The sequence below is a fragment of the Eriocheir sinensis genome, chromosome 15 (genome assembly GCF_024679095.1).
Source record: "Eriocheir sinensis breed Jianghai 21 chromosome 15, ASM2467909v1, whole genome shotgun sequence".
In the NCBI taxonomy this organism is placed as follows: Eukaryota; Metazoa; Arthropoda; class Malacostraca; order Decapoda; family Varunidae; genus Eriocheir; species Eriocheir sinensis.
In genome coordinates this window covers 20,689,351-20,703,177 of record NC_066523.1, presented here as the reverse complement: position 1 = coordinate 20,703,177, position 13,827 = coordinate 20,689,351, and the positions used below count along the sequence as shown (strand labels likewise).

Here is a 13,827-nt window from a genome sequence, read left to right as displayed (position 1 = left end):
TCTCCTGTTTTTTTTTTCCTCTTTCCCTTCTGCCTCTTCCTTCTCTTCTTCCTCCTCCTCATCATCATCATCTTTCTTGTCCTGGTGCTGTTCCTCTTCCTCTTTCCTCCTCCTCCTCCTCCTCCTCCTCTTGGCCCACTTCCTTCTTTATTTTTCACGTTCTCTTCTTCAAAGTCTTTTTTTTCTTCTCTTAATTCCCCCTCTCCTTCCCGTCCGTGGTGTATGTGGATCCCCCCCACCCCCCCACCCACCCCACCTCTCTCTCTCTCTCTCTCTCTCTCTCTCTCTCTCTCTCTCTCTCTCTCTCTCTCTCTCTCTCTCTCTCTCTCTCTCTCTCTCTCTCTCTCTCTCTCTCTCTCATGCCCCACCGGCGTCCCTAAGAAGCATAATCCAAAGAGGGCGGAATTTGTTGTTTTCGGAGGAGGAGGAAAAGGAGGAGGAGGAGGAGGAGGAGGAGGAGGAGGAGGAGGTGATGAGAAAGCAGAAGAGGGAAATCGAGTAGGGTACAAGAAGAGGAGGTATATGAAGAGAGATTAGGAATTTTCAGAAGAGTAAAAAGAGCAGGAGAAAGAGAGGAGGAAAAAGAGTGCATGTTATATATGAGACATCTAAAAGAAAACAAAGAAGAATCGGATTGATGTTTGTAACGAATAATGTTTAGGAAGCAGTTACGGTTTGATTTTGAGCTTAGGTTAAAATATTTCTTCGTTCATTATTGTATCTTTTGAGTAGGTGAGCAAACTGACCTATTTTATTTTATGTCTGCGTAGACCTTTTTAATGCACTTCGATCCGATATATTTGTCTTCCTTTCTTTAATTGTTTCTCCGTGTATCAATTTTTGTCTTCCTCTCCTTAATTGTTTCTTCATGTATCAATTTTTGTCTTATCTCCTTAATTGTTTCTCCATGTATCAGTTTTTGTCTTCCTCTCCTTAATTGTTTCTCCATGTATCAATTTTTGTCTTCCTCTCCTTAATTATTTCTCCATGTATCAATTTTTGTCTTCCTCTCCTTAATTATTTCTCCATGTATCAATTTTTGTCTTCCTCTCCTTAATTGTTGCTCCATGTATCCCTTTTTATCTTCCTCTCCTTAATTGTTTCTCCATGTATCATTATTTGTCTTCTCCTTAATTGTTTCTCCATGTTATTTGCCTTCCTTTCCTTAATTGTTTCTCCATGTATCATTATTACTATTACATTACCTATCATTACTTCCTTTGTCATCCTTCCCTTCGATCCGTTGCTTGATATTCACTCTTCTCCATCCTCCTCTTCCTCTACCATGCAGTATTCTCCTTCAGACATAGCAGCAACCATTACTTGTTCATATTACGCAACTATTATTGAGATGATTATGCAAACTTCTAATGACAAGAAGGACTGTTGAGTGAGAGATTACCAACTGCAGTGTGTGTGTATGTGTGTTTGTGTGTGTGTGTGTGTTTCCATGTGTGTGTCCGTCCGTCCGTCCGTGTGTCCATAAGGCTCCCCGTGACAGGCTGACAAGTCTTGGTAGATGGTCCGTTCGCTTGGAAAATTGGCTTTCTAATTTCAAGGTCGGGCCTGTTGGGGTGAGATGGGCCGGGGCGGGGCAGGGGTGACGAAAGGTAGGTGGGGTGAGGTTACGAAGGGTGGGGTGGGGTGGGGTGGGGTGGGGCGGGGCTTCAAGAGGTGGGTTGGGGTGGTGGTGGAGTTGGAGGTTGTCTTGGTGGGGACGCAACAGCTGTCATCGTATTTAGATTTAATGGCGACGAGGAAAGCACTAGACATTATTATTATTATTATTATTATTATTATTATTATTATTATTATTATTATTATTATTATTATCATTATTATTATTATTATTATTGTCACCATTATTATTATCATCCTCATTATCGACCTCATTATCCTCGTTGCGGTCTTTATTACATCAATCTTCACCATCTTGCCGTCATCTTAACCATCAGTATCATCACCGAAACCACCATATACCATCACTACCATCATCATCATCACCATCATCGCCATTACCAGCTTACAGTACATTACAGTGGCCATTTCAGTGTTCCCTTAAAATTTCGTCTGTTACAGTTTTCCTTCTTGATTTTTTCCTCTCCTGTTTTCCCTGTATCTTATTAATGGTGGTGGTGGTGGTGGTGGTTTTATTTCTACAAGGTTTGAAGCCACGGTAAGAAAAGTGAAAACAGTGAGACCATTATCAGAGAGAGAGAGAGAGAGAGAGAGAGAGAGAGAGAGAGAGAGAGAGAGAGAGAACCGTAGGGGTGTGGCTCATATAAGGTTTAACAGATAGGAACGAAAAATTGAATTGATTAAACTAGTTGGGAGTGAATGAAAGTGCTCCGCCGTGTGTCCAAGGGGAAGGGAGAGGAGGAGGAGGAGGAGGAGGAGGGGGAGGGAGAGAAAGAGTTGAGAAAGGTGATATTTTTGAGTTCTGAAGCTGCAGTACCTCCACTTTCTCTCTCCATTTGTCTATCTATCTATATACCTATCTATCTATCTATCTATCAGTCTCTCGGGTTGATTGTGAGGTGGATATGAATTGAAAAGTCTCGTCGGGTATTCAGATTGATGGAATGGATGGATGGAAGGATGGAAGGGTGGAGGAAAGGATGGCTGGGTGGCTGGGATGAAGGGAGCGCCGACATGAAAGGAAGAGAGAGAGAGAGAGAGAGAGAGAGAGAGAGAGAGAGAGAGAGAGAGAGAGAGAGAGAGAGAGCGCAGAAAAGCAAAATAAAAAAAAGAAATATGAAAACTGCCGAAATATAAAAAAATATATATCTTGGTTGGACAGAGAGAGAGAGAGAGAGAGTCGTGAATGTTGAGAAGTAAACTGAAATAAAAAAAGGTGAGGGGAAAAATATAACTCGACAAAACCAAGAACTGTAATTTTTTTTTTTTGTGTTGGGGAGAGTTTTGATTTTTTTTTCCCCCAGTAACAAAATAAACAACTCAAGACCAAAAGCATATACCTGTGAATGCATTTATTTCTACGATGTATGTAAGGATGTTCTTATTAGTAGAATGGTGAAGCACCTCTCCTACATCCCTTCCCTCTTGCACCGCCTATCCTACACCCTCTCCCATCCTCCCCGTAGCAGGAGATTATAAGGAATGAGTGTGTGCAGGAGGAGTGAGGACAGTGAGCATAATATGGGAGACTGGAGAGTGATGAGGGACAGATAAGGTGACGGTCTGCCCTGGATGACGGCCAAAACAAGGCTGGACGGCAGGAATCTGGGGTGCGAGAGAGAGAGAGAGAGAGAGAGAGAGAGAGAGAGAGAGAGAGAGAGAGAGAGAGAGAGAGAGAGAGAGAGAATATCCGGTGTAGTAGAGCATGCTAAAAATTGTAAAAAAAAGTAGTCAAATTGCACCATTATATCAGAGAAAGGGAGAGGCTGTAGACCCGTTGAGAGTTAAAGATTGCGTTGGGATGGAGAGGGAAGAATCAAATCAACGAGTGACGAAAAGTATTGGTTGATGTCTGAACGTATTGACATAGAACAGTGATAACAGATACAAAGAATGACATGAATCACATATAGTTTAGTTTCGTTAGTTAAATTGTTTTCACTTTTTTTTTCAACCTTATATGCTGATGGAGCCTTAATGACCCGCGGGATGGCCCATTTTTCTTCACTTTTTTCCCTTTTCCTCCCTTTCCTACTCTTCTATTTATTCCCAAAGATCAAGAAGGCAATAATTAGGTATTCTTCTTCCTTATTCATGCTTGGTACATAATAAAAGACATGGATAAGTAAAGAAAACACTAAAACACACATATTGATCCGCGAGATATCCCATTTTTCTTCACTTTTTTCCCTTTTCCTCCCTTTCCTACTCTTCTGTTTATTCCCAAAGATCAAGAAGGCAATAATTAGGCAGTCTTTTTCTTTATTCAGGCTTGGTACATAATAAAAGACATGGATAAGTAAAGAAAACACTAAAACACACACATTGATCCGCGAGATATCCCATTTTTCTTCATTAACACGAGATAAAGAAGACATTGGAGGCGCCTAAGATGCCAAAACAGATCACGAAGAAGTATAAAGGCATGAGTGGACGACCAGGCTTGAGGTTGTTGAAGGTGGCAAAGCTAGATGAACATTTACAGATATTCAGATACATGGGGCAGATATCAGGTATAAGGACGTGTGTGAGAACGATTTTGAGTAGCTCTCGCAACCCCCCCCACACACACTCCTCCCCCCCCAAAAAAAGAAAAAAATCGTTCAGCATAAAAATTACTTGAGCTTGACCTTTGACATACTTAGGCACTATCATAATCATCAGCAGCATCATTGACACGCCCTTGCAAGCATCTGTAGTCTATGTAGGTTGGGTCACTCTGCATTGATTTCTGGCTGGTCCTTCCTGCTCCAGAAGACGGCTAGGAGGTGGTGCTGCTAACATCTTCTGTCCGAGGGTAGCCGTGTGTGCTCTGATATAGTCTGTCACACACACACACACACACACACACACAGAGAGAGAGAGAGAGAGAGAGAGAGAGAGAGAGAGAGAGAGAGAGAGAGAGAGCACCAATTTAAGGAAAGTGCCCAGCGAACTCCACTCTACCCGGGAATCGAACGCGGGACCTCTAGGTTGTAGGGCGAGCTTGCTGTGTGTGTGTGTGTGTGTGTGTGTGTGTGTGCATTCGTCCTCTGAGCAATCCGTCCACGTGTGTTGTCCTCCGTCTTAATGAGTTTGAGGGATGGAGGAAAGGAGGGAGGTAGATAGGAGAGGGAAGGGGGGACGTTAGACAGAGGGGGTGAGCAAGGGAGAAGCAGAAAGGAAGGAGAGGGACAGAGAGGGAAGGAGGGATGAAGGGAGAGGAGAAGAGGAGGAGGAGGAGGAGGAAGGAAGGAGGCGGTGTTCACAGAGGAGAGGAGGAGGAAGGGGAGGATGACGTGATGGTGGCGTGCTGGCGGTCGTGAGCAGGAAGGAGGAGGAGGAGGAGGAGGAGGAGGAAGAAAAGAAGAATGATGATAATTGAGGTAAAGAATACGAGAAGATGAAGATGGTGAGGATGTTGAGAAAGAATAAGAAAAAAAAGGAAAAAAAAACACGAAGCAGAGAGAAAAATAAAGAGCAAGAAGAGGAAAAAGGAAGAAGGAAGTTGGAGAGTAGGAGGAAAGAGGGTGGAGGGAGGGGGTCAGCGCGCCCTTACAAAAGCACCTTCAAAAAAGAAACACAATATTGTCGTCGAAAAAAAATATATAGATCACGGGCGCGATAACTATAAAAAAGAAAAGGTGACGTTCTGAGCGTATGACCTCAAGACCACAATGGCCGTGTGTGTGTGTGTGTGTGTGTGTGTGTGTGTGTGTGTGTCCTACTCCTTTTTCTTTTCTCCCGCTGTATGTCTTTTTTTTTTTTTCCTTGCCGTTTCTATTGTGTGTGTGTGTGTGTGTGTGTGTGTGTGTGTGTGTGTGTCCTGTTTGTGGAGAGAGAGAGAGAGAGAGAGAGAGAGAGAGAGAGAGAGAGAGAGAGAGAGAGAGAGAGAGAGAGAGAGAGAGAGAGAGAGAGAGAGAGATTGAAGTATAAGTAGATAGTGGGGAAGAAAAATGAGCATGAGGAAGACAGAGAGAGAGAGAGAGAGAGAGAGAGAGAGAGAGAGAGAGAGAGAGAGAGAGAGAGAGAGAGAGAGGCCTTGCCCCTCCACGTGGTCAGCCAGCATGTGCCAGTCAGTCATGGCCGGCCACTTAAAGCTTTCATTCACAACAGACAGGAGTAAACAGCAGCCTCGGGGGAGAGAGAGAGAGAGAGAGAGAGAGAGAGAGAGAGAGAGAGAGAGAGAGAGAGAGAGAGACGGGTGGGTGGGGTGGGGATCATTAGCAGACGTAGCAATGATGAAGGGAACATTCCTACTTCCATTATCATCTTCACCATCACCACTATCATGCACATCGCCATCATCACCATTAACCCTGCCATCACTACCACTATTCAATATTTTCTCCTGTCTCCAATGTCACTGCCAACACTTGTCACTACTGCTATCATCAACAACTAAGTTCAATAGAAGTGACATCTACTGCATTATCATCATCATCAGGAACGATCAGCATCACAGAACACAAACTAACACACGCACACACCGTCACCATTCTCACCATCGCTAACATTTAAGTAATTAATGTAACTACCTCCTCAATTATGAATGCCCCGAGTTAGCACTGTTACCACCACCACCACTATCACCATCACCACTGCCATCACTACTACTACTACTACTACTACTACTAATAATAATAATAATAATAATAACGTATGTCTTTCTTTAATACTTCAGTCAAAATCACTTTCAGCACCATCACCACCCCTGTCTCACCACCACAGTCACCTGCAGATCAGTAAATAGATGAACACTAAAAATATCCTAAACATATGTATCGACCACCATCACCACCACCACCATCACCCTCGCAGCAGCCCCCCAGACCCCACCCTAGCCCACCAGCCCGGGCGGGAGTCACGCTGAAAACAACAATGCCGCAGTTTCCATGGGTTCAAGGGCGTGCGTACTGATTCAGGAGGGACAGGAGGGGTAGGTGAACTAGGGTGGCGGGGAGGGAGGGGTGGAGGGCTAGAGGGAAGGAAGGCTAGGAAGGAGGGAGGCTAGGGTTAGGGATGAATGCACGGAGGAGTGAAAAAAAGGAAGGTGAGGGAGGAAAGGAGGAAGGTAGCAAGAGGAGCGGGACAGAGGTAGGTTAGAAAAGAGAAGTGCATGGACGGGAGACAAAAAGGAAGGTGAGAGAAGGATGTAGACTCGTAGAGGGTAACAAGGAGAGCGGGAGAGAGGTAAGGAAGGTTAGGAAGGTTAGAGAGATGAATGCATTAACGGGAGACAAAAAGGAAAACAAGGGAAGGAAGGGAAGGAGGAAGGCTGCAAGGAGGGAGGGCGGGGTAGAGAGAGGTAAAGAGAGTTAAGGAGAAAGGGAGGTTATGGAGGTTGATGATGAGAGATGTATATTGGTGTGCTTTATTTTGTATTCTTTTCATGATGTTATTATAGACATATTTTGTACCTAGATTGGTGCTTTTGTTATAAATAATCACCGAATGACTCTGAAAAAATAAGTTTAGCAGGGATTGCTTGCATGTGCAAGGGTAATTCAGTGTTGAAGGAAATACTAATAAATTAACAGCCAACTGTGACTTATTTAGATGATGTTTTTTTTCTGCAGTTTCCATTTGAGGATGATGCAAACTTACGACGATGTTAAAAAGGAGTGACTGGGGATGATTGTGTGTCAATTCGAAGGTTTGATTATTAGCACTGGAGAGAAAGGAAGGTGGATTTAACAGGCACAGCGGGGTAGGGGGCGAGAGGGGGTGAGGGGAGGGAAGGGTAACAATGAGAGCCTAAAGAGAGTTCCATTACGGGCAGTGCTTGTAGAGGTGCGGCCGACCAGCGGCAAGCGTTGCACCCCGCCCCTCCCATGCATCACACGGAGACTCGCCCGCTGCCGCTGCTCATGAAAAATAACCTGCCGTGGCGAGAGGCTTGGCGGACATGGCAGGAGGGGGGCTAGGAATGGAGGGAGAGGGTATCGGACAGGCGGAGATAGGCGTGGTGCACCGCCCGCTGCCTCGCCACCACCCTTGATGAACACCGCCGTCCGCCTCTTGAGCGACGCCCGGCTATGGAAACTCGGCTGTGCAATTAGTGATGTGGCGGGGAAAGTTACGAGTCTGACCCAGTAAGCAGAACACGTTTATGAGCCGACGAACGGCGCCCGGGGTCATGAAAGCTGTTTGGCGCGTCGGCCCTGTGCGGCGAAGACACTCGCTCGCTTGATTGCATTTTATAGCCGCACGTGGTCCCCGGCAGATAGAAGAAACATAGAGGCAGGAAGTAAAAGACATGGAAATATTTAATACACTCTTTTTCTTCATTTTAATATCCTCTTTTTATTTTTCGTCTGATTATTTTTCTTGTTCTTGTTTAACTTTCCGTTTTCTTATTCTTTTCCTTCTTCTTTTTCTTCTTCTTCTTGACTTCTTCTTGACTTCTTCTTCTTCTTCTTCTTCTTAACGATTTCTTCTTCTTAGCGAAAAAAATCTTGGTTCCGTTTCTTTTACTGTAAAATAAATAAAAATAAAAATACCGGCCACAACCATAAAGAATAAACTAAATAAAGAGAACACGTCGGTTACTCTATATAACTTGCTTTACACCGTTTGCAAATTACTTCATATTCTGGGGGGTAGTATTAACTTTATTTTTACCATTATAACCAGACCGGGTTCTAAAACTGAAAAAGCTGAACCGGAGAAGCATAAACTTTAAACAAAATACAGGAGAAAAGACTCTTGTTACTATTCTTTTCTCGCCTCCTTACGTCTTTGAACACCCTACCGTTTTCTCCCCTCTCTCCCATAAATATCGGCGGTGAAGCACTTAGCGGTAGGCGTGTGTTTACGAGACACGCCCCGAGGAACCTGTCAGTCTAATGCCTTGCCGCGGCCTCAGCTCTCGGTGCCGGCGTCCATATATGTCACAGCCTTGATGAGTGCCCGGCGCAGACCACTTTGTATCCGCCTCATGCGCCGGGCTCGCTCTGACGTAACCTCTGCCCTCGCAACACCTTTCGTCAGTATAGTATTTACTCTCTGTACCTGAAGAAAGTACTGACTCCGTGCCGGGAAAAGGAGGACTGGTGCTGATGATGTATACCTTTAGAATCGAAATACCGTAAGACATTTTATCTATTCGTCTAGGTAAAAAATAGTCATTCTGTAAGGGAAGAAAATGCATATCTTGACTCACATGCCATCACAATCCATCGTGGCATTATTACATAGACAATAAATTTATTCCCAGATGGAAAAATAAATTTACGCAGATTGTATTATTCTTTCCCACAATCTACTACATTATACTTTTAACTAGTGTACTAAATGAAGAGATAATTTAATGTATGATCATGATGCTATCTATCTCAAAACCATACTCGTGTGAAGGGAATTGAACACTTTCGGGATAGACTCGTAGCCTCTGAGCCGCACCAGCAGTTTATTTTATCGCTGTGTTAAGTCTGAGCTCTGTGCAGCCTCTCGGGACTTTGCTGTCTTTACTAAACCATGTGAGGTCTGTAAACACACTCGGATAATTCCTCCATTGCAGTCCATTTGCCAAACTAATTAAAACTCTTTGCTTCCGTCGAAAAGATATATATATAAATGCGAAGGAGATAAATTAAATGGTATGTGATCACTGAACCTTCCGCCTTCTGTAATCTTAACCTAATATAAACTTATGCATTTCCTGTTATAGAGAACTGAAAATGAAGCTTATTAGAGAACCTTATATATTATCAAGCCACATTACAACCCCGCAGTGGACAGAGGGCGAGAAATAATTAGGAATCAGTCTTCAAAGAGCATGGTAGGTATTTCTCCCTTCCGGTACCTGATCAAACGCAAACAGGACTCCCATGCAGCCAGTTCGTTAATTACCTTTGGCGATCGGTCTCTGTAGTAGGCGTGATGGGTTGGGTCTTAAGGTCGTATTCTTAAACATTATGGCTCCCAGGCACATAAATTTGACAAGGCTTTCGTTGGAGTTTGGGGCATTTCCAGGGGTAGTTTTATGACCTGGATGGTAGTTTGGCCCTTCTTCTCTACCGTGAACCTAAAGAAACACTCATTAGAACCCGATTACTCTCCTTTTTGGCCTTTGGAAATAGTCGTTGTGAGAGTTAAAAGCGTCTAAGAATTCCTGCCTTACTCCCACGAATGGAAAAGATGCTAGTCCAATTTGCCTTCCCCTTCGAGTCACCCTCAGAGCATCAGACTCAGAATTGATGGATAGCTGTACACGCCGCCCTTGCTTCGTTCTGCGCGCTGCGTGTTCCCCCAAAAATATATAAAACGGATAAAATAGTACATGTATTTCTCTATGTGCTGTCGAGTAAGTGTATCATGCCCAGCGAAAGTGTCCACTCCTATGTACTCTATTCAGGAGCAGTGATTAGCGGGCTTTTTTTTTCATTATTGTTTTCCTTTCTTTTACGCCCTTGAACTGTCTCCTCTGCTGTAAAAAAAAATAGCACGAAAGACCAGGAGGAAAAGGGACGATAAAACTGTGAAAAGGAGGAAAACGAGGAATAAGGGAAAGTACACACAAAAAAGATAAGAATAGGGGATTGGTAGAACGCATGAGAGAGAGAGAGAGAGAGAGAGAGAGAGAGAGAGAGAGAGAGAGAGAGAGAGAGAGAGAGAGAGAGAGAGAGAGAGAGAGAGAGAGAGAGAGAGAGAATAATGTAGGAACGGAGGTGTGTATGGAGGGCGAGCAGGTCTGATGGGTCGTGTAGGGCGTGGCGCGTGGGGGGCGGGGGCGGGGCGGCAGGTGAATAATCCGGAGGCAGCACGACGAGGGGAAGGGCGAACACCTGCCTGACGGAGGGGAGTTAAGTGGTCTCGCTGGCTCCCCTCCTCTGTCTCTTCCTCCTCCTCCTCCTCCTCCTGGTTTCACGTCCTCGTCGTCCTCCTCCTCCTCCTCCTCTGTCTTCTCCTTTCGTCCTCGTCCTTCGTCTTCTTCTTTTTCGTCTTCCTCTTCTTCTTCTTTGTCATCCTTTTTTTTCTTCTTCTTATTATTTTTCTTCTTCTTCATCTTCTTCTTCTTCTTCTTCTTCTTCTTCTTCTTCCTCTTCTTCTTCTTCTTCTTCTTCTTCTTCTTCTTCTTCTTCTTCTTCTTCTTCTTTCCGTCCTTCTCCTCCTCCTAAGAGTGTCTTGGTTTTGAGTTTGTGAGGCATTAAGTACTTCTTATTTTTACTGTGCTGCATTAAAACAACAGCCACTCAAACAAGTCAGTCAGTCACTCAGCCAAACGTATGTCAGTCAGCCAGTCGTTCATCACGCACCATAGCAAAGTAGAATATATTATCTGAAAGGAACTTTTAATATATAATAAGTCACTGAAATGTATGTTTTTTTCATGCTTTTCATTGCTTGTTAGGTTACTTAGCATAGCAAAGTTCAACTGTTTTATTTGCATTCCCTTCCGTGAGATGGAGGAAGGAGGTCTCGCACACTACGAATACATTTTTGTCAGCGTGTTTCGCGGCGGGGATCCATCTTTGAAAAGCTCCGATAAATAGCAAGTGTTTGTGAAGGTATCTTGTAACATATTCTCACGCAGACCCGTCCTGATCCAAGCCGCCCCGCAGGAAATGTTGAGCTCGGCCCCCTGCGTATGGCATCCCGGCGGCGGCTTGTGCTGAGGCGGCCGTGCCGTGCATGCGATGCGTAGCGGCCTGTGGGTTTGGACCGGCAGCAAGACATCGGAAATAATGTTGAACCAGACAACAAATGTTCGTTTTGGCGCGTGACAACCTTGTGATCACAATCGCTGAACATCTAAGGGCTCAGTCGGGTGCACAGAGAACACAGGAAATACCTCTGTTGTGTAAGCAGTCAAGTTTTACCATTACTTCATTTATAAGGTCCGCCGCGGGTGCCCACTCGCCATGGGAAGGACAAAACAGTGACTCAAATTAATGCTCAGGACACGGGGGTGAGGAGAATGCTAAACACTAGCCGCAAATCACTTACTGGTATCCTCTGATGATGTATTTCCCAACAACATTTAGTTGGTGTAGTACAAAAGTGATCGTCTTGGTAGGTGATAAGCGAACTAGATCCGCATACAACACCCGCAGTTTTTAGCACAAAATGAGGAAGAGTTAATTGCGTCCTCCGGCCAAATGTCAGAAAAAAAAAAAAATGGTGTGGCTACTCGGACTTCCCCCGACGCCATTTTTTGTCTGTTTTTGTCTGACTGCACTCACATCCCTTTATTTATAGCCTTACCATAACTTACAAGTATTTATTAACTCCTTTCCTTACACCTCCCTCCCTCCCTCATAAATAATAATAATAAATGGATGAATTCCCTTTCATTTGATTAATCTTTTCCCGACAGTCTTTCTGGGGGTGCCTCGCGCTGTGCCAGTATACGAAGGAATAAAGCAGCTAGGTGGCTTGCTAGGTGGGGCCCCGTGAATGACACCCACGACTGGAGGTGACACGTGACCTGCCTCCCTTCACCCTCCTCGGCAGGGAAGGAGAGGGGCGAGGAGGAAGGTCTGGAAGTGGCGCTGCGAGGCTGTTGGGTCAGAGGGAAGGTAGGTTTGGGGTGTGGGAGACCGATGGGCTGTCTATATACGTACATATTACGGTACATTGATCTTTTATTGAGTTATGTCGCCGGATTTCAAAGATTTTTCTCATTGTATTACGTAATTCTGCAGAAGAATCACCATCACCGGATATTCGTGCCGATAAATGAGTCAAGTACAGGTCAGCGTAGTACCGAAGTCTGTGATCTTACTCCATTCCTTCAGCTTATCCTCTGGAGGGAGTCGCGGTGGTGTGCTGACTGCTTGTCGGCGCCACCCGCGAACCTTTTGACCCGACGCACATGGGGTTGAATATTCGTCAAGGTGGACACTGACACTCGCCCAGCACGTCTGTTCGTCCGGCCTTTTGTTGTGGTGAGATCGGTTCGGTGGCAGCTTGGGGACTGACTTGAGTTTTGAAGACTAAGAATTTCCACCTTTTACAAGATTAGAGGCAAAGAAGTGGAGTTAAAAATAATTAAAATATTACTTACAGTGCACATGGATGTACATATATCCCTAAAACTTGGTGTTTGGGTTCGGTCAAACACGTGTACGATTTCTTGTTTTGTCTGTGTGAACATGCGTGGAAAGATAATTGGTTTCTTTCACAGGAGAGAAATATTCATATTCTCTTTATTCCGGTACCCATGCACACTGTAATAATAAAATTTATCCACCTCATGTTAAGCGGCGCGGCTCAACGATAATCATTAGGGCTTGGAGTCTATTCCACGGCTGAAACGGTTTTTAATTTGTCCGGTTCATGGGGAGCAGGGCTGGTGCGGGGCGAGAGGGGGATGCACACAGGCTTCGGAGTGGTCCCACACTGAAAGTTGGAACCAAAAGAGTTTGTCCAGAAGCTTATCTGCATCCCTTATAATTTATCTATGACGAAGAAGCAAGGCGTAAAGTTATGGCTAGATTATATTTCCCTATTGCACTTCAACGGCAAGGAACGTGTCTGGCAGGCTTTGCACGAACGTATTAGTGACAAGATGTTGAAAAGTAACTTCTTGGTGCGGTGAAGCACTTTCGCCGTGCCCTGCTGCCACACCCGGAGCTGGGCAAGTGAGGCGGAGGGTGAGACAGCCGTGGCGGGTTGGCGGAGGGAGTATAAGCGAAGCATTGGGGAGAGTGGGTGTGCCTGGGGTCGGGTTGGGTCACTGGGTCAGTGATTTGTCAGGGTGAGGGGAGGTGAAGGGAGTGATTGGTGGTGCTTTTCTTGGCTCTCCTCTCCTCTCTCGGCTCACCTGCTCCCGCCAGGCCTCTCCTCTTCCTCCTACATTATCACATGTCCTTTCTTCTACCTTCCCTCCTTTTTTCCACCTTTTCTGCCTTTTTGCCACTTTTCCTTTACACTCCATGTCGCCCAGACTTTCCACCCTCCGCTTTTCACAGACAGTTGTTAATAATAGAATTCTAGGGCAAGCGTGTTCAGGTGGGCGGGCGTAAGGTGACGTGGGAGGGCGTTGTCGAGCCCGGGATGGCGAGATACTAAATCCAGCGCCAATGCCGGCCATTAATACCTGCCAGGAATAGCATACGCTGACAGAAAGATCAGGTGGTGGTGGCTAATTGTACCTGCTGTGTTGTATTTTAGGGCTCGCTCTCTCCTCTTGTCTCATTCAGTGAGCTAAAAATCTAATCTTAAATCGTGTCAAGACGTCTTACTCCTCATGCCTCGTCTGTT

At 45.0% G+C, this 13,827-nt stretch overlaps 1 long non-coding RNA gene across 1 annotated transcript in view; it reads left to right on the top strand.

The window, feature by feature from the left end:
• Nucleotides 1–13,502, top strand: part of LOC126999026 (uncharacterized) — a 24,037-nt gene extending 10,535 nt beyond the window's left edge. The window contains exons 3-4 of the long non-coding RNA XR_007753107.1: nt 11,939–12,140; nt 12,267–13,502. This is a non-coding gene — a long non-coding RNA (uncharacterized LOC126999026). The remainder of the gene's footprint in view (nt 1–11,938; nt 12,141–12,266) is intronic.
• Nucleotides 13,503–13,827: the final 325 nt, after the last annotated feature.